This window comes from Meriones unguiculatus, chromosome 4, assembly GCF_030254825.1.
Source record: "Meriones unguiculatus strain TT.TT164.6M chromosome 4, Bangor_MerUng_6.1, whole genome shotgun sequence".
NCBI classification, from domain to species: Eukaryota; Metazoa; Chordata; class Mammalia; order Rodentia; family Muridae; genus Meriones; species Meriones unguiculatus.
The window spans coordinates 113,288,029-113,308,061 of record NC_083352.1 but is presented as its reverse complement, the minus strand read 5'-3'; the positions used below and the strand labels follow the sequence as shown (position 1 = coordinate 113,308,061).

At 55.1% G+C, this 20,033-nt stretch overlaps 1 protein-coding gene across 9 annotated transcripts in view; it reads right to left on the bottom strand.

Annotated features, from left to right (window-relative positions):
- Positions 1-18,504, bottom strand: part of Sulf2 (sulfatase 2) — a 73,447-nt gene extending 54,943 nt beyond the window's left edge. Inside the window, exon 1 of one of the 9 annotated variants that reach the window (XM_021637995.2) lies at positions 18,324-18,504. The gene's annotated coding sequence lies outside the window, so the exon portion shown is untranslated. The other 8 variants (XM_060382816.1, XM_021637987.2, XM_021637970.2 and 5 more) reach the window with 8 other exon arrangements.
- Between the last annotated feature and the right edge of the window lie 1,529 nt (positions 18,505-20,033).

The following is a 20,033-nucleotide window of genomic DNA, read 5'->3' as shown; positions in this document are numbered from 1 at the left end:
TCTCTGGGCAGTGACCATTCTTCCCTCCTGCTGAGTTTCTGCAGCCCCTTCTACGATCCCCCACATGGGCTCACCTCTTCTGCCCATGACAGCCAAGAAGACAGACTGTCCCCACTGGCACCCAGAGAGGACAGCAGTGAGCATTTGAACCTTGCCCTCCTGACTGCCTGGTGCTTCTCTTCACCCCAAAACTCTACCCAGGGTGTTCACGTGCTAGACAAGCTTGCAACTGGGCTGCACCCTTCATCTTCAGCCTCATTTTAAAAGACCAACACAAGACAGGTGAGGTGGCACGTGTTTGTCATCACGGCACTCAGAAGGCTGAAGCAGGAGGATCACGAGTTTGAAGACCGTCTGAGCCACAGTATCCACCACAACATATAAGCAAATCCACATTGCTGAAATGGAAACCTCTTTTCCAAGTGTGACCTGCAGGAAGCCATTCCTTTCCTGTGGAGCGGCTCACACAGAGCTAAGGAAAGCCGACTGTTGCCCTGCTTTTCCCACCAGGGCCCTTCGGAACATTCTGTTCCCCCGAGTGAAGACACCAGCTGGTGCCGGAAGAAGCCAACATGCATCGCCACCTAGTCTGGAGGGAACAGAAGTCTGCACACAAACAGAAAAATCCAATCACTACTCCAAATCCTACTCCAAATCGGGGTCATCCTCCAAAGGACACTTATCAAGAGGTCCAGAGCCCCTGCAGAAGCACCAGTGTAGGTGCACTGACGGTCCCAGAAATACACCTGCGTGCGTCTACAGGAAGGGGGACAGTTCTGAGGGAGTTCCCACAGGTTGCCTCACAGGGCCTCCGGTGGCAGCGTTCCAGCCAGGATTCTTGTGAGCAAACGCTCCTGAGATCCCAGCCTGTAATGCCCAGGGGGCCCCCACTCTGAGCACTTCACAGCTATCAGCCCATCTGACAAGCAGAACTGCCCCTGACGTCACACCCACTCTATGGATGAGGAAAGGAAGACACCTGGGATCCTAAAATCACTTTCCCAGGACTGCAGGTTCCGGGCAGACAAGGTTCAAACCCAGACTGGATTTGGCTGGTGTGATGGAACCCCAAAAGCAGGTTTTGTAAGTTGGTTCCTGAGAGGCTTCCAACCTTAGTGTCTTCTGCCCCAAAAGGCAGCAAGCAGACAGGTACCCTCCCAGAGCCTTCAGCGGTCAGTATGTCGGTCTGTGTGGACAGGGAGGAGGCAGAGGTCATCCACTGGGCCCCAAACCCAGCTATGGCTCTGCGGCTGGTAAATGGGTCCTTCCTCCCACCGGATGGAGGCTGAGTTCTGAAACCCAGAGCTGTGGCATGAGAGGGGCTAATTATCAGCCAGAACCATCGGTGGACCGATTTTTAATGAATCCCTTCCCCGCCCTGGCCCAGCCCCGATGGCTTCTTCTGGCCCTGTGCCAGCTTCTCTCTGGACACAGAAGATATCAACGATGACACGAGAAATTCTGCATTTCCCCTTTTTGGTAGAAGACTCAAAAACAGTGGCACAGAATGCCTCTGAATCTTGTTCTGTCTCCGAGCGACCTGATTATCCCTGTGCACACCATCTCTCCCCTCAGCTCATTTCAAAGCCTGCCCAGCACGTTCTCTTCCCACTGGCCTTGGCAAAGGCTCCCTAGAGCCTAGCAAAATATCTCTGGAGACACCTTAGGTCCCGATCCAGATCCACGTGACACTCTATATGAGCAGGTCATGGTGTGGTTGCAGACCCCTGGCCCCCAGATTGCAGCCATGGGGGATTCTCAGGGTCTCACTCAGGATGCCTAGAAAGGCCTAGAAGGGCTTTTCCTCAGAGGGTTTCCAAGTCCTACGAGAAGGGTACAGAAGTGCAGGAAGGACCATTCGGCTGTCAGGGTGGGAGAAGATGCAAGGTCAGAGTGGAGGAGGGTCTAGTCTGGGAGAACACCGCACGAGAGGTAGAGAAAAGTGTGGGTGCACCGAGACTCCGGTGAGTTGGGAGCAGAGCCCCGCCACAGACTGGGGCCTCCTGGATATGAAGTAAGATGTTCAGTGGCAGGATGGTTCCCCTCCCCCACACTCCCAGGGCGGCAACACAGCCCCCTAGTGGGTTCCACTCTCTCCAGATGTTGTTTTTTCTCACTAAGCAGCCAGAATTCCACTAAACAAAAGGCCAGCGCCTGTTCTTACTGAAAAGTCTTCAAGGATTCTGCCCCACCCAGGGTAAAACCCTGAAGTTCCCCAACTGAGACAAGCAGCCACACAGGCTGACCTTGGTCTGTGACCTTCTTTCCAGCCTCTCCCCCTCTGACATTTGGCTCTGGCCCCATGGCCTCTGTACACGCCAGGACCTTTGCACTGATGTTCATCTTCCCAGCCCCTCCCTCCCTTTCTCCGGGCCTTTGCTCACATTCCACCTTTACACACTGAGATTGAAGCACCGGCCACCTCAGCTGCTCGCTATTCCACCTGCCAGAAAGTCACCTCCCTGAAGGCACAGCCCTCTCTCAGTCAGCTTCATCCCCTTCTGTGTCCCCAACACCAGCGGGCGCTCAGGTTCTTTCCTGACGGAGCATAGCGTGCTCTCCCACCTGTCCCCTGGTAAGGGCCCTCCATTGTGCCCAGAGGCCACTTTGGCTCAGTGTGGCTGCTGCAGCGAGGGCCATGGGCCTGGGCGGAGCCTGTGAGGACCTCCTCTCTTGGGCTCCAGTGGCTGGCCCAAGGTAGACATGTGAAACAGGTCTGACTAATGAAAAAGTGGGAGTCTGGGAGCCCGCAAATGCCCTGCTCTGGGTGCTATGTGTGTGTGTGTGTGTTACACATGGGCTGAACGGCACCCAGAGAGGATTTTGGTGATAACGCGTAAGATGAAGGTGTACCCTGTACTCAGCCAGGGACTAGTCAGGGCTGTTGTCCAGAAGGGAGGATACCCCCAACACATAACCCTCTGAAAGAATATCAAGGGGTAACTAAAGTGTTCTGGTGCGTGCCAGGGGCTCTGCGCAGTCCTAGGCACCCAGCCTTTGTTAACTCAGCCACATTTACAACAGCAGCGAGTTTCAAGGCCCAGAAGAGGAAGCTGAGGGGGGTCAAGGGGACCCAGGAGGGGGCGTGTAGGGAGAGTGCCAGGGAGGTACCTTCCCAGCAGGTCTCTAGGAAGCAAGCCCTGCGTCTCTACTAAGAGCCACAGCTCTGTCCATAGGTGCCTTCCCCTCATATGAGGGAGAAGCCAGGGTGCACCCAGACATCCTGACCTCAGGCCCTGCCCTTGCAACCCCCACACCCATTCAGAAGCTAAGACCAATACCCAGGACTGAAGTTTAGCCACCAGAGAGACTACTGGTGGGGGTAGTCAGGGAAGGCTGCCTGGAGGAGGGTGGGAAGTGTCAGGTCTGAGCTGCTCAATAGGAACAAAGGCTAGAGAGGTCTTGGGGCTCCGGGATAGCTTGAAGAAATGGTAGAGGGTGTGGCCTCGGGCAGAAAGGGGAAAAAGCAGAGTGGGAGGACGGTCCCGTGGCCAGGTAGTTGCCTAGTTGGAGGCACATGTTAAGTCCTCCACCCTGCTGGCATCTCTTTGCTTCCTGGGTGCAGGCTCCCTCCAGGACTCTCTGGCCTCTAAGGGAACTTCTGTGGCTCATAGGACAGTTTCCTGTGTCCTCCCTTTAGGTGGAGGACCTGGCCAGAAGGCAGCATCAGGGTGGCCAGGTCCTCCACCTAAAGGGAGGACACGGGAAACTGACACATGAAACTGAAGGTCCCTTTGAGGCCACCCAGCAACACCACCCAGTTTTCATTTGAGCACCCCTTTAGTCCATATTGTTTAGGCTCAGCTTCAGAAGTCTAAGGTTAGACCATGAGAGCAAGACCTGAGCCAAGCAGGGTCCTTCAATCCTCCTACCTCAGTGATTCACTAATCAGAATGGCAGCACTTAGGTCTAACTGGTCAGGGAGAGGAGACCATACTTTGCAAGTGACAGACGACAGAGGACATCCCATTCTCCGAAAACAGAGGGACTCTGTCACCATCTTGCCATCACAGAAAACCAACACAGAGAGAGGCCAGTTCTGAGAAGTGGCGTGGACCCAGTGACATCAGAAGCCTGGTTCTAGCTAAGGATGAAGGGAAAAGGCTGTCTTCTGGGTTCCGTCTTTCAGGCCTCGTAGATTCCACCTCCCTCTTGAGCTGTGAGCTGTTCTCTGTTTTCTTAAGGTCAGCTTCTTCACCGTCCCTTTTGGGACTTGAGTCAAACTCATTTCTTTTGGAGACTCTCCGCCCTGTTTGTGGCCATGGCTGGCAAGGCTCCAGGGCCGTGACTCGGGCTATCTGCTGGTTGCTGAGTAAACCTGCAAGTGGCCTGTGTCTGGTGGACTCAGGGTGGGGCCAAGAGAGGGCTCCAAAGCTACTGTCTAGCGGCAGGGGAGTTGCCTGCTCCCTTCCTTGGCCCTGCACTCCTGCCATTCATTCTCCTGATGGGTGTGTGATGCAGCCAGGCTGGTCCGAGGGCAGAGGACACGAGCCTTGCCTCTCCATGGAGGGTGTAGAGGTCACAGTACGGATGAACACGGGGCTCTACAGCCCTGCTCAAAAAACACATAGCATTAGGGGCCCCTCAGGCCATCAGCTCAGTGAACTGAGCTGAACTTCTGACCGTTTGAGCCCTAGGATTGTAGACATGCACCCCCACACCCTGTTTCCGAAGGGCTGGGGTTGGACCCCAGGGATCTATGGATGCTGGGCAGGGCTCCACCAACCAAGCTGCACCCCTAGACCTCGTTTCTGTTTTTTTAGAAGAAGGAGGAGGACCTCACTGCGTGGTCCTGCCCGGTCTGGAATTCCCTACACAGACCTGGCTGTGACTTGCTTGCCTGTGCCACCCATGACAGGACGGTGGCTAGGATGACAGGCTCTCCTGACAACGAACCTTCCTAGTTAGGTCTGGGAAAGACAGAAATATTTTTATATCCAAAGGTCAAGAAAACACTAATTTCTTCCCATTGCTTTTGTTTCAAACGCTTCTTCCTTGTTCGTAAGGCACAGGACACTCAGACAACCACACACTGGGGAGGGGACGTGGGGAGGCAGCCCTAGGAAGGCCCGCCTTGCAAGAAGTTTGGGCACTATTTCGTCATTTTGGGAAAAAGCCTCCTGTCTGCTGTGGCCTTTGTCTAAAGGGGGGACATGGGCACAGATGAAAGACCTAGGGGCCGGAAGATGGCTCAAGGGCATAAAGAACATGCTACTCTCCCAGAGGACTTGAATTCGATTCCCAGCACCCATGCTGGGCAGCTCCTGAGGGATCCTATGCCTTAGGCTTCTGCAGGTGCTGTATTCACATACATAACCACCCCCCCCAAATACAAATGATTAAAATTAAATATTTAGCAAAGAGGGATACGATCTAGACATAGGAGATGGGCACAGGAAAAAGCCAGTGGATTCTATACCCACAATCAATGAGGCCCCTGCGAAGCTTGGCTGGTGAGCTTCGAGTGAATCTTTAGGACCACCGGATCTTTTCCTAAACACCTGCTATGTATGTGCTGGCCACTGTTTGGGAGCCACAGGGACTATGAGGCATGGCTGGCTCCAGACACTGGCATTCTGGTGCGGACAGCAGAGGATGAACCAATGAAGAATTTTCAGACTGACAGCTCTGAGGGAATCTGTCAGGGGGTGACGCCAGAGAGTCAATCAGAGGAGGCCTCTGGGAGGAGGTGACATGGGGCTGAGATTGGAAGGGCAATGAGAAGCTGGTTACAGCTGATGCTGACTCTCTCCTTCCTTCCCTCCCTCCTCTCACGTTGCTGGGGACTAACCATCGGGCCTTGGGTTTCCTAGGCAATACTCATGAGACGACTTCTAAGCCAAGAAAAGGGTACACGAAAGGGCTGGCAGGATGTCTCAGTGGCAAAGGCACTTACTACAAAAGCCGGTCAGCCTGGGCTCTGATCCTGGAACCCACACGAAGGCAGGAGAACCAGGCCTACAAGGTGTCACCTGACTTCCGCACGCATGCCGCAGCACCCATTCCCCCACGCACACCACACGCAGGGCTGCTGATAAAGGCAGAGGCCCCGTTATGGGATTAAGCACCAAAAGCTCAAATGGCAGAAGCATGCAGGAGGGTGGCTGGCTGTCCAGCCGAGAGTGCACACAGCCGGACCCTGGCCCATGCCTGGGGGCAGCCACGCCTGCTGTCCTTCCTGGGTGTTTCGGGGAACTGGGATCAGATGTAGACATTCCCACCTCTGTCCTTTGTTCTTTCCTCTCAGCTGAGGACAAAAGCTTCCTTGGCAGGAGTTACAGTTATTTCTGTAAGAGGCCCGGAGCCAAAAGCAATAAAGCCCAACTTGAACAGAGTCGTTATTCATGCCTTAATTGCGGGCTGGTGTTCAGTGGGGACCGTCCCGGCCTCTCTCGCCATCGCTAAGCCCCACACTCACCCTGCCCCGTGCGTGCCCTATGCCCCGCACAGGGGCTTCTGGCTGTGGGGATTGTTGTGTTCTTCATGAAGACCATCCAGGAGCACTAGGGCATTTCTGACTGCCGGGATTAATAGCCCAGCCATTTCTTCTCCTTCTGCCCGATGCCTGGCTGAGCGTGCCATCCCGAGCCAACATAAACAGTCCAGTGCTTCTGGTCACCCCAGGGACTGGGACACACAGGTGGGGCGGACACCTGACATCCCTGCGACCAAATAACCAGCTAAACAGGGGACGGAGAGCTAATAGGTGGGCCCCACTTTCTGCCCTGTGTGCCTCATGGGCTAATGAAGGTCTGGGAGGAGGCTGTGGATCCTGTGAGCTGAGGCTATCGCTCTCAGACTGTGAGGCATCAACCTGGGCCCATCCTGGGGCTGGAAGAAAGGCAACTGAGCAGCCCAGGTTCAAACAAGGCTGGGCGGGGGCGGGGGGGGGGCGGGAGTGTCCTGCATCTAGGGTGCTGGGGGATAAGGGAGGATGACAGGTTTTCTTCATTTTCTAGACAAGAACACTGAGATTTGGCAGGAAGAGGGGAACTGACTCTGCCCTATAGAGAGGTGCCTCAGGACAGGGTCTGGGAACAGGAAAAGCTGCCACAGATGTGTTGGCCTTTAAAAAAACTCCATCCTTCGAGATACCAGCTGCCCCACCCAGGCAACGGCCACACAGACTTCTCATTTTTCCCGTCTGAGAAGCACCCACTCCCCTTCCTTCTTTAGTAAAACAGTACCCCATATTTTCTTTAGGGGATACTCTCTCCTACCAAGGGAAACCATGTGACCTAGGCTAGCCAATGAGACTCTTCCTGAGCTCAGGCTTCCCAGATAGCTCAAGGCTAGGGCCCCAGCAGGGGTGAGTGGTCTCCTTGAGGCCCGCAACTGCTCTGAGACACCCCCCCTCCACCCCCCTACAGACTTCCAGACCCTGTCCTGTCCTGTCCTCTCCTCCTAAGCCCAGCCCTCCTACAGACCCCTGAGCCTTCCAGTGCCCTCTGGATGAATCCGGTTTCTGAGGCAAGCATTGGGGCGGGTGAGCTGTTACTTCCGCAGACTCTGCCCAGCAGCCACACCCCAGGAAAAGGTGTGCCTTTTCACCCTGTTCTGACCTAGAGAAACTGGCCACCCTGACGAAGGACCAGTGTGCGGCTTAAGGCTGGACAGTGCTCATTTCTGCTGCTTTTGAAGCCAGACTATGTGGGGAACAGCGCACAGGGACATGGGATTCAGCACGGCCAAGGAAAGCATGCCTGTGTGGGCAGCTAGGTATAGCCAGTTTGGACTTCCCAACTGGGGTCATTCAAAACAGACCAACGGCAACCCGGAAGCTCAGCGATAGAGATGGAAAGATGACCAAGCTCAGAGAACTACCCATGCAGAAGCTTTTCACAGAGTACCTGCCTCCGTTTCCCCCTCCTGCTTCTAAAGATTTGTGGGATGGCTAAGCGTCAAGCAACAAGTAGAGGGCAGCTTTACTTTAATTATTATAGATAGATAGATAGATAGATAGATATTTTGAAATGGGGTCTCATGTAGCCCAGGCTAAGCCTCAAGCTTAATATGTAGTCAAGGATGACCTTGAACTCCTGATCTTACGGCCTCCACATCCCGAGGGCTAGGATTACAGGTGTGTGCTACCTGCCAGGTGTAAGATTTTACTATCCCTACAAACTTATTACTCTGTGTGGTCCCTGGAGTGTCACAGCAGGGTGCTAACATCTGTGTGGGCCTCTAACTGGGAGGAGTAGGCCTGATCCTGGGCGCCAGCTCCCTCTCCTCCTCCCCCAGGCTTTGTTTCCAGAGGAGGCCTGCTCCAAGGTTCCACCAACCAGGGAGGGCAGAACAGAGGCAGCTGGGCTCAGTCACAGCCTTCGGCTAGGGCCAAGAGGCAGCCAGGTGTCCTGACAGGGCCCACACTGAACCCCAGGCCTCGAGTTTCAGAAGACACTGAAAACTGTAACTTTTAAAATATGCATGTAATTCTAGCACTTGGGAGGACCCCCCCCCAACAATCTAGTAACTGATTTTTCAAAAAGGTTCAAAGTAACACATGGGTGGGGGAAAAAAAGGCAAAGCTTCCAAGAGCCAAACCCAGGGCCTGGGTAGGCAGCCTGGAAGGACTTAAATATTCTCCTTTTCTTGTTTTTCAGACAGGGCCCTGACCTCTCAGGCCTCCTGTATGCTGGGTTTGCAGGCAAGAGCCCCTCACACATAGAGCAGGGTACTGCCACAGCAGAAAAGCATCCTGGGTCCACCGGATGCCCAGCCAGTGCTGGGATGGGCTTAGATGCTGGGAGGGCGAGGGGAGGGGAGGAGAGAGAGGCCTCAGTCCTGACTCTCACTCCACCTGTCTCAAAGGTGAACTTTCACTTCCCAGGTGGCCCAAGAGTGACCAGCCACCGTGGGAACAGGCCCTGAGCGGTCACCTTCCAGCAAGGGCAAAGGCTGCATTCCTTTCAGCCCCCCTCCCCAGGCCTCCTTCCTGGGCTCCTGCAGGGTTGGGCCAAGCTCTAACAAGACCTTGACCTGGCTTACTTTTTAGTAAGGGGAGAGGAAACAAACAAAAAAAAACCATAAAACCAAGTAAGTGCAGAGGAAATGGTGTCTGTCACCCTAGAGCTGAGAACGAAGGAGCCAGATGTTAAGTTATGGAGGAAAAGCAGGTAAGTAAGAAGAGCAAGTGCCAAGGCCCTGGGGTTGGAGAAAGCTTTACAGTATCTAAGAAGAGAGAAAAAGTGGCCACTGTATGGGGAGTAGGGGAAGGGAAGGGCCAGGCAACAAGCTTGGGAGGCTTGGAGGTAGATGGGGTGGCCGCAGCGGTGGGGGTGAGGCAGACAGGACAGGGCTGCAGTGCGACGACCCTGGACTTTATTACTGGAATGACAGGCCTGGACATAGGCTCTTTCAGGATACATGCCACCTTTAAGAGCCCCGTTGGGACTTGGCTGAAGGCGGCACACCCGAGCAAGCCTTCCGTCCTGCTTTTGTGGTTCCCAAGAGCGTAGAACACTGGCATTCCCTGGGCAGCATCTTGAGGTCTGGACTGTGACCCCAAAGGCATGTGGCTCAGACACTGGGAGATTCTGAGACCTCCTTTCCTAACCATCTGCCTGTGCTCAGTGACAGCTGCCCACCCAGGGCCACCCTGGGTTTTCCAGACAGGCTCCAGGTCCTGAGCTCGGCTTCTTTCCTGGGCTGGTGCTGATGGGGCCTGGAAGAGGAGACAGGATGGGGCCGGGAGTGGACATGGGAGAGCAGAGCCCTAAGCCTGATGATGCCTTCCTTGTTGTCCCACTGAGCTGCGCTCACCTGTCCCAGGGAGACCAATGGCTTCCCTAGACACCTTCCCTAGAGGCACAGCCAACCTTGCTCCAAAAACTAAGAAAGGATTCTTGGGTATGAGCAGGCATAGCTGCCCCAGTGATCACTGCACGCCAGCTTTTCAAGCCCAGGGATTGACTTAGTTCCCACAGCTCCTTGAGGAGCAGGCTGGTATGGCTGTTCCGGTTTCCATCAGAGGCAACAGAGGGAAAGAGTGGCTCGCCCATCTACCCTCCCGTGCCACGCTGGACGAGGCATTCTGATTGGAGCCGTTGCCTTTGAATGTGACACTATGGTCACTGGGACAGCTCTTCAACCCCTGCTCCAGCTCAACCCCGGGAAAAGCCAGGGATCCCAAGATCAACCAGGGAACACCCTGCCTGTGGCAAAGGCTGGGCCTGTTTTGCTGGCTGCACTGAGTGCCACAGCAGGGTGGTGCGGGGGACAGGAGCTAAGGTTATCTTTGGGGTAGATGTCTCTAGTTCAAAGAACCCCTCCAAGTCAGCATTGCTGTAAGCCAGTATTCACAGGAGGTCTGTCTTTCCTTGCCTGAGGGGGCACCCAGGGACTATGTGAAGACATCTGAACTGCCATATGACTGACTGGAGTGCTGGGGTGGGGGAGAGCTGGGAGGTGGAGGGCTGTAAGGGGGTACAGGTTTATGAGGGGGGATTGAAGGGCTACTGGGCTATTTATGACACATACCCATTTCCAACACAACTTTGTGGAGAGGGCACTTTTTATTTTGGGGGACTGAATATCATTTAGCCCATACTGGCTTCAAACTCCCTATTTTTAAGCTCCACATCCCCCTGCTTCAGCCTCCAGAGTGCTAGGATCACAAGCGTGCACCAGGAGGCCTAAGTTTGGGATTATTTCCTAAATTCTGTCAGACACTGCTGCAGACGAGAAAGCTGCTGGCAGCTTCCAGAGCCGAGAAGCGGCCTGTTGCCCACAAACAAGATCACTTTTGAATGGTTTTTACCCTACACTGGAATAAACCAAAGGAGGACCAAAATCTGTTTCACTTGGGAAATTTGTTCACCATTTTATAAAAATGCCACTGTTTTATGGGTATGTGGCATAGGTGCATGTATGTTTGTGAGCGCAGAGACCAGAGGCGGACACTGGCTTTTTTTCTTTTCTTTTTTTTTTTTTTTTTGAGAGGTGGCCTCTTAAGGAGCCTGGAGCTCAAAAATTTGGCTAGACTAAGATGGCCGGCACGGCTCAGGTGTCCTCCTGATTTCACCTCTGCAGTGCTGGGCTTGTATGCGCTGCAGCTACGCCTTGGTCTTTACACAGGTGCAGGGATCTCAGCTCTTTGCGCTTTCTCAGCGTGCACAGTACCCACGGAATAAAGTCTCCCCAGCTGCTAGAAAATGTTTATGGCCATGTTGGCCAAACACCCACCTGCCCTGGCTGCTATGAGGTGCCCCTCCCCACAATGAAGGCACCTGTACAAATCCCGCCCAGGCGCTGGGCCGCAGCGTGTTCACTGTGCTTAGTTATCAGCCACTCTGCCTTTGTTTTCCCTTTTGCTTCTAATCAGGCCATTTCGCTGATGGCTGTGTAGATAGGGTATCTGTGACTGGCTTCCAGGTAAACCTCCCCTCAAAACAGAAAGCGTTTGATCTGCTGGTTTGAGAATCATTGAGCTACCACCATCGACAAAACCCCATTTATCCTCTCCTCCTTCCTGTGTCTGGTTTAGAATCCAGTACAACACCCAGCCAGGGGCCGAAGAGACACGGAGCAAAGCCTGCGGCAGGGTGAGTTTTCCAAAGGATTTTGTTCTTTGGAAAATAAGAGATAGAAAGATGATCTGTCCTTTATCCCTACTTTGAAAGGAGATTTGATGATTGGAGCTGTGGCAGCCCCACTGAAACCAAGAGACAAGAAGGTCAAAGACATGGTAGGGACAGAGGGGCAGTGGATAGTAGGATTCTGGGATTTTTATAACATCACTACACGACCAGACTTGGATTCTCCCCTACTTTGAACTTTCTGTTATGTGAGAAACAGAAACTTCGATCGCCTAGAACGCTAAGCCAGGAATTCCATTTCACTGTAAGTAAGTAAAGCATCACGAGCCACGTTCAAATGATTAGACTCTGAGCTATCATTACAACCTCGGTCAGCTTCCCTGTTCTCGGAAGCCTCCAACTTAGCGGCTGGTCTTCCGAAGCCTGCGGATGGCATGGGTCTCCAGGGCCAACCGTCAGGCAGTGGCCACCAGGTACAGATTTCTCCGGGACGTCTCTAGGCTATTCGCTCAGATCCCCACCTCTCTGGCTATGAGACTCCTGCTGGGGTCCCAGCCATGAGGCAACAAAAAGAGCTGTCAGCAACACACTTTCCAGACACATCTGGCACCCACCTGGCCAAACACATCTCATGTCCCTGCTCACGGTCTCCAGCATATGGCCTCAGCCTCCCCTACCCCCTGGCCCCACAGGCATGCTTGGCTTAAGGATTCGAGTCTGGGCTGGAATGGAGGGCTGTCTCCAGTGGGGCCCCGTATGTTTAGGGGGCCACATCTTTCACAACATGCAGCTCTTAGTCTGGGGCCCCTGCTACTGGGCCCATGTATGTTTTGCAATCCTGTTGAAGAGTAGGAATGTAAAACACTGGTTTGTGAGACTCTAGCAACGTGCTAGGCTCTGCTGCAGAGGAGGCTTGGAAGGCTGGAGCAATAGCTCTTGACTCAGGAGGCACTGTGCCACCTGCCAGGGTGGAGATGACCCACCACCCTCAGGGAATTCCCAGAAGGCCTCTGCTGCAGCTATGACTTCTCTCTGCCAATCACTCGGCAGTGCAGAACCACGGGAAGCTCAGCCAGCACCTTCTAGTGCTCCTAGGAATGTCAGAGGGGAGCAGTGGGGTGTCCAAAAATATTCATCAGACAGGTATGTGACAGCCCCTGGGGACAGGGGACCACACCAGTGAGTGAAAAATGAGTTCCCCCTTGTAAGAGTGTCCAGCCCCACAGCTTTAAAATACCTGGGAAGCATCATGGCCCCCAAATTCAGCCTCAGCGGACTACAGCCTCACACAGCTGAGACGAGGGACAAGTGCAGGGAACTGGAGAACAGTCGGGCTCAATTTTCCTTAACCTTCCCTAACACCCTGTCCCAGGCCGCCTGGTCACCACACTCAGCCCTGCGGTCCTTCTTTGGAGAGGGACCCTCCTGAACAGGAGGAGATGCTAAGAAGCACCAGTGGCTTCTACCCACAGATGTCATATTTGTCTCCATCAATACTGCAGGTTCCCTAGCCAGCATGGGCACCCCGGTTTGAGAATCAACAGCTCTTCCTTATTCTGGACCCTGGAGGCACTCAGGTCCTCCTGGCCCCACACCCCAAATCTCTCTGTACTGCACCAACCCAAACCATCATTCTGATTCTGCCCTGTGGCCGCTCTCCACTCCCCCAGGGACCACTGATGGCCCTCAGCCTGGGTCCCCACTTCTCACCATCAAGCCTAACACAGACGGCTCCTCTCTGACGGCTTCCTGTGCTTCCCAGGCCATTTAAAATAAAGTCTGAATGTCACAGCTCACTCCGCTGGGCCTGTGTGTCCCGAGCAAGCACTCCTCTGTACCGCAGGGCCCTTGCACGGGCTGTTCCTGCCACCTCAAAATGCTTTTTCCTCAGCTTTTCCCAAGGCCAACCTCTTCCTACACCTCAGGCCATGGCTCAGAGGTCTCCTCTGGACCATCTTGCCTCACCGACTTGGCACTTGTGAAGGTGTCTTGTGTTTCATTACTGTTTTGGGAGCCTGTTACGAACGGCCTTGACCATGGCCTTGTTCACTGCTTGGTCAGGTTCTATTTTGCTGGGCTATGTCCTCAGGCAGCACCTGGCTCTTGTTGACAGGAGTCCATCTGACTTTTGCTGTACTGGGACCCACGAGATATCAGGGCCTCTGAGGTATTGAGAGCTGTACTGGGACCCATGAGGTACTTGAGCCCTTTTGGCACTGGGCCCCGAGTGGTAGTAGGATCGTGTAGTCACAGGACCTGTACAATACCGAGAGGGTTGTCGTGTTCAAGGCAAGGGTATGCTCCGTATCTCTGTTCTCATCTAGAGCACCCTCTACATACCGCCATCGCCACAGGTAGGCAAGGCCCTCCTCCCAAGCCTTTTGCTGACTTGAACACAGGCAGGGTACCCTGCTCCCTCTCTAGGACTTTTTTTTTTCTTCTAAACGAACACTTTAAGAGGACTTCCACCATGGAGGGACAGGTAAATTTAGCCCTTAGAAAGCCCCAAAACAAAGCCAGGCTGCAGCTTTAGCTACTGAAGCAGCTAAGTTAGGTTCTGGTTTCCAAGGACCCTCTGGAAAGGGGAGGGTGGGGTGGTGGGCCCTGTGGCTCTCACCTCAGCCAGGACGTGGACCGTGGCTGCCATTACAGGTGCCTCCTTGCTTCCCAAGGCTTACTTTTTTCCAGGAGACGCCCCGCTTGTGGGCCCCAACAGTCATGCCCTGTCATTCACTTTCTACCTCAGCCAGCACACACAGGTCAGTGGGAGGGCAGCTGGGGGCTTAGGGGGTACTGTCACTGCAAAGAGACTGGCTTCTGCTCTGGGGCTGTGACCTCAGGGGTGAGAGGGCAGCCACCTGGTGGCATCGTCTGGGCATCTCCATTAGGATAACAGCCCAGGTTCAACTGGGACTGGTGCTAACTAAGCATTTGGGGCTGATGATCTCACTCCGGTCCACAGCCTAGGGGAGGGAGTGAGGACTGACCCTCAACACTTGTTGGATGAGAACGCAGAGGCACAGAACGGTTGAGTCACACGCCCCCATGTCATTGCCGGGCAGGTGGCCAGGCAGACCGGCTGTCTTAGACACCCAGCCTGGGGCTGCCAGAGACTGCAGCTTTAGTGCTGAGGAAGGCACAGAGGCAGAGGGCAGAGCAGAGACGGAAGAATGGCGTCTACGGCAAATGCTGAGCCCCGATCCGGTGGTGCCTGGTGCCAGGGCTGCCTTAGGGTGTGGGGGGAGAGAGCTGTGAGAGGAATTGGGCATTTTTCCTTTGCCTCCCATTGATTTCAGAGCCTCCTTTTCAACAGCTCTCGAGAGAAAGGGTCCTGATTGTAGCCCTTCTAAGAAAACACCCCTAACCCACATTCCATCTGCAACTGCACTCAGCAGCTGCCAGCAGATGTGGTGATACAGTTCTGGCTTCCTGCCCATGAACTGCAGGGTCTGTAACCCCAGCGCCCAACTGCAGCCAGCCACTGCCTCTTCCCCTCTAGGCTCCAAGTGAGGTCTAGTTCCCTAGCAACCACCCCAATTAGGCAATCATGCCATTTATCAGGATGCCAATTAATTATAATGATCTTAATGATCTCCCAATTAGATAGCGCCTTGAAGCCGGCTGGATCATGGGCATCTGCTGGGGTCCCCACCAGGCCAGCCCCTGCGGCTGGCCCTAGCCAGACTGTCCTGGCTGGCAGGTCACTGTGGAAAGGCTCACTTTCCTGTCCACCGACACACAGAGCCTAACCTGAAACCAAGTGCCTGGGAGCCCCTCTGAGGCCAATCCATCACCAGCCACAAGGGGGTCTCACTCCTACAGTGCCCTACCTTGTTCCCTGTGCTTTGTAAAATCCTAATCTCAGCATGCTCCACCCCCCCACCCCCACCCCTCAATGGCCACATTTGAGAGAACCTTTGCATCTAGACCAGGAAGAGGGAGACGAACAATGGGGAACACAGAAGGGGAAAAAAAAAACAAACAAAAAAACCCAAAACAAACAAACAAACAAAAAAACCCAACAATACAAACCAGGACACCTCCCCAGACCTACTCAAAACAGCAGAGGTTCTTGGAGAAGGGAAAGGATTAAGACCGGCTTCTAACTTCCACAGCTTTACTGTCCCACTGGTCAGGTCTTTCTCACCAACGTCGCCTTTGGAAACCAAGTTCCTAGAGGAAGAGGGGCTGGGCTCTGGGAGGATTTGTGTAGACATGTGACTTATTACGGCTAAGGGCCTGACCCGAACAACACTTCCTGCCCCTTATCTTTGAGGTGAAGGGGAACCTTCTTTGAACTGGTCAGAAAGGCAGGAAGGGCCTCAGGCCTTCAGAGAATGCAGACTCTTACAAATAGATAATGACTGTGTGATAATCTCCCCCGATGACCCAGGGGCCAGAAGCCACCAAAGCCAGACACAGGAGAGGGACTCAGTTCCCAAGTCAAAAGGGATTTGGAACATCAGGTGTGAAATCGCACACGGGATGGGGGTCCCTGAACAAGCCTGTGTGCAAGCCTGTGTGGACCCGGGACACTCGCAGGCACACAGGCTGCACATGGGTGCCCGCAGCTGCTCCCTCAGCCTTGACTCAGCATCCTTCCACGCTTAAGTCTGAAAACCCAACATGCTATTAAGGTTTCAAAAAAATGCCATAAATTCAAATAAAAAACCCTCAAGAGGGTTACACAAAGTCCAAAGCCACAGTGCCCTCTGCCAGGGCTGAGACGGCGGGTCCAACACGCCATGGGCCAAGCCAGCACCAACCCTCAGCAAACTGCTGATTTCAACACTAGTCCACACAGAAACAGGTTGTTTTGATTTCCCTGGGGACCAGCCAGGCTGGGTGGAGCATCTGGGTGGGGAGGGGTCTTCAGGGAGCTCCCACCCCCTTTTAACCAACGGTTGTATCTGAGTAGATCCCCCTCTGGGCTAGGAGCTGGGCTGGGTCAACGCTGAGAGGTGAACAATTTCAGCGGAGAGAGAAAACCCAGGGTGTCCCCGGTGAAAGCCAGTGTCACCTGCTCTCTGTCACCTCCAGAGTAGCCTGGGGGTGCACCGTGGGAAAAAGAGCAGGGACAGATGGAGAGGGGAGAGGGCGGGCGTCCCCACAGACACAGCAAATATCCAGATTCAAATGTAAGCTGAATGTAATTACTTGGTTAATTAAATATTGACTTTTTAACTCAAAAAGTGATTAAAACAAGCTGCAGGAGAGCCGGTCCTGAAGGGGTGGGGCGGCTCAGAACTTTCAGGAAGGGGGGCGGGGGTCCCCACAGACACGCTCTGTGCAGCGCATCCTACCCTGTGGGGTGTGGGGCGACAGGGCTCTCTGGGTCCCCTCCAGGCAGAGGCCACTGAAAAGCGGGTGGCTCCTTCCATCTGCCGACTCTGAGCCTCCTCTCGCCACCAGCCGCCCTCGCAGGGACTCATACTGCCATCCACGCTTCCCTGGGTGACACTCCGTGCCTGGCACGTTCAGAGCTCCATAAACGCTTGTCGAATGAATGAATGAACTACTACTCTAAATGAAGTGGCAGTCCCCGCTGCAGCGTCCCCCCTTCCGCCCCCCGGCTTCGGGAGCCCGCGGCGGGGCGGACGCAGGTCTGCAGGGCGATGGATTCTGACCTGGCGCGGGAGAAGTTTTCCGATTTCATTTGTCCTCCTTTCCGCGAGTTCCCAGTCCCCGCTTGCTCGGGTCCTGCCCGGACAAGCCACACGTGGTCTGCCTTCTAGCTGGCCCTCTGGGTCTAAACCCCGAGGGGTCAACCGGGACACGCTCCTGCAGCCCGCGGGGCCAGGCGCCTTTCCCCGGGAGCCACAGGGGCGCGGGAAGTCCTCCCCAAGCCGCCAAGCCTTGCAGACAGGGTCAAACCGGTCGGTCCCCCGAGGCCGGCCGGTGCCGAAGCCTCTGGGTGCCACCCTCCCGGGGCCGGGCTGCAGGGACCGGCTGGGCTCACCTGAGCCGTGCTCGCCCCGGAATCCGCGATCCGGGCCCGGCCCGGCGCCCCGCTCACCGCACGGCCCCCGCGGCCTTACCGTGCCTCTGCCGCAGCCGGGCCGAGCCGCGGGGCGCAGGGGACTCCGTGTTGCCGCTGCTCCCGCCGCCGCCGCCGCCGCGGCATCCCGGCTTCTGCTCCGCCCCGCCCCGGCCTCCGCGCGCGCCACAACCCAGAACCCGGCCTCCTCGCACCCCGCCGGGGACCCCGCGATTCGGCCATCGCGCCTCACCTCCGGCTCCACGGCCGCCCCGCGCCCCGGCCCGAAGTCCCGGCGGCTCCCGGCCTGCTGCCTGCGGAGCCGGTGGCCGGCCGCGCTCCCGCCGCCGAGCGCGCACCCTCGCGGGCCCCGGGCGCACTCACCCGCACCCGCTCCCGCTCGCCCCGGGCGCGGAGTTGAAACCGATGTGCGCTGAGCAGGGAGCTGCCGGCGAGCCGGGACCGCGCGTGCGTGTGTGCGCGCGTGTGTGCCGCTCGGCCCGGGGACGCATCTCCTAGTCCAGCAGACACCGGCGCGAAGTCGCGAGGGCCATGGATCAGGCCCCGGAGCTGGCGCGCGGAGAACCCAGCCTCTTTCCGCTTTCTCGTCCTCCTCCCTCCCAGCAGCGAGGAGCCAAGTGTTCCCTGAGGCGTGCGACAGCCTCGGCCCGGCGCTGCCCCTCGTAATGACACGTTAATAAATGTTTTCTTTTATCCGCTTTCACAGGGGCTCGCCCTGGTTTGCAAACACCCGGCTGCCTCTGCTGAAAGCCCCGCGCTCGCCTCTAAACACACACGCACACACTTGCCATTGGAGACGCCGGCTCGGGCCGATCCCCAAGCTAGATCGCAGGAGGAACTGCCCACGCGCTCGGGATCTGCCCACGCGCCTCCGAAGCTCTCTGAGAAATTAACTTGAGCACAAGCGAAAGCAGAAGCGTTGCCCAGACATGGGCCGGGAGTGGGAAAGAAAGGAGAGGCCGGTTCCCCTGGTAAAAGGGAAAATCGTCTCCAGGTGGTGCTGTCTGCGCGGTTTCTGCCGTCCCGAAGCCGCCGGAGGCCTGAGGGGCCCTGGCTGCCTGGGGTGGGTGAAGAGCCACCACAGAGCTCTCCAGTAGATTGAGAAAGGAAAGCTGTTTGTGCTAAGGGATGATCGACCCTGCGGTGCAACAGCTCTGGGCTCGGAGGGAAATGTAACCCTGAAAGTCCTCCATGGTGTTCGTCCATTTATAGATACTGAAACCGAGACAGCGGTTAAGTTATTGGCCCAAGGTCAGACAATTGGATCAGGATCTGAACACCGGAGGCCGAGCTCCGGAGTTATAGCTGAGGCTCCATCTGAGTTATATCCAGGCTGCACTTATTTTCAAAGTCCTCCTTTCCCCGACCCAGGAAGAGGAACTAAAATCAGAGCTTTGGTGTTCATCTAAAATTCAAATGGATCGTCTTGACTGGTTTGGAGGCTGCTGACACCTCCGTACTTTCTGAAGCTGCTTTTCCAAGCCAGGGGACATCCTCCTTTTCCCAGGGTTATTGTTGGGTCAGGAGGGGCAGCACCCCTGCAGGGCTGTCCCCAGATGGATAGCCAGGAAGGGGTCATGCTCCCCGCAGCTCTGATCAGTGGATTCCTGGGCCTGTCAGACCGCTCCTGTAATGGAGGGATTCTGAGAACTGCCGCTAGAGAATTTAAAAAATTAAAACAAGAAAAAAAAAAATCAAAACAAGAAACAAAGGTAGCGTGGTGGCGCACACCTGCAATCCCAGCACTCAAGAGGCAGCGGCAGATTGGTCAGAAATTCAAGGTCACCCTCCTCTGCTCAGTCTGAGATCAGCTGGAAGTCCAGGAGACCCTAGTTAAACAACAACAACAACAACAACAACAACAAAAGAGCTGGGCCTGGTGGTGGTGGCGGGGCACGCCTGTAATCCCAACCCTTAGGAAGGCAGAGGCGGGTGGATCTCATCCAGTTTGAGGCCAGCCTGGTCTACAAAGGTATCCAGGACAGCCAACGCTATACAGAGAAACCCTGTCTTGAAAAACCAACCAACCAACCAAACAAACAAACAAACAGGAAAAAAAAAAATCTTAGAAAACAGAAAGGTAAAATGGGCAGACGAGCAGGTGTGATCAGTTTTGAAGTCACAGACAATTCTTTGTACAGTCAGCTGAGACAGTATTATTATGGTGACTCACACCTGTGACCCCAGCACTCTGAAGGCTGAGGCAGGAGGGTCACCAAAACTGACCATAGGGTGAGACTGCCTCAGAGGCCTCGAAAAACAACGACGAAGCATCAAGGTGATCTTTTTGTATTCTTTTTTTTCTCTCTCTCTCTCTCTCTGCCACATGTAATTCCATATTTACAACATGGCTCACCTTGAACCCCACCGATGCTCCGGCAGGTTCCGTGGCTATCTGAAGAGTGTCTGCATCTGGCCATCGCATGAAATATATGTTCACAACCGTTAGAGAACAAAGATTGCTCAGAAAGATTAGGGACTTGTCCATTGCCGGACGT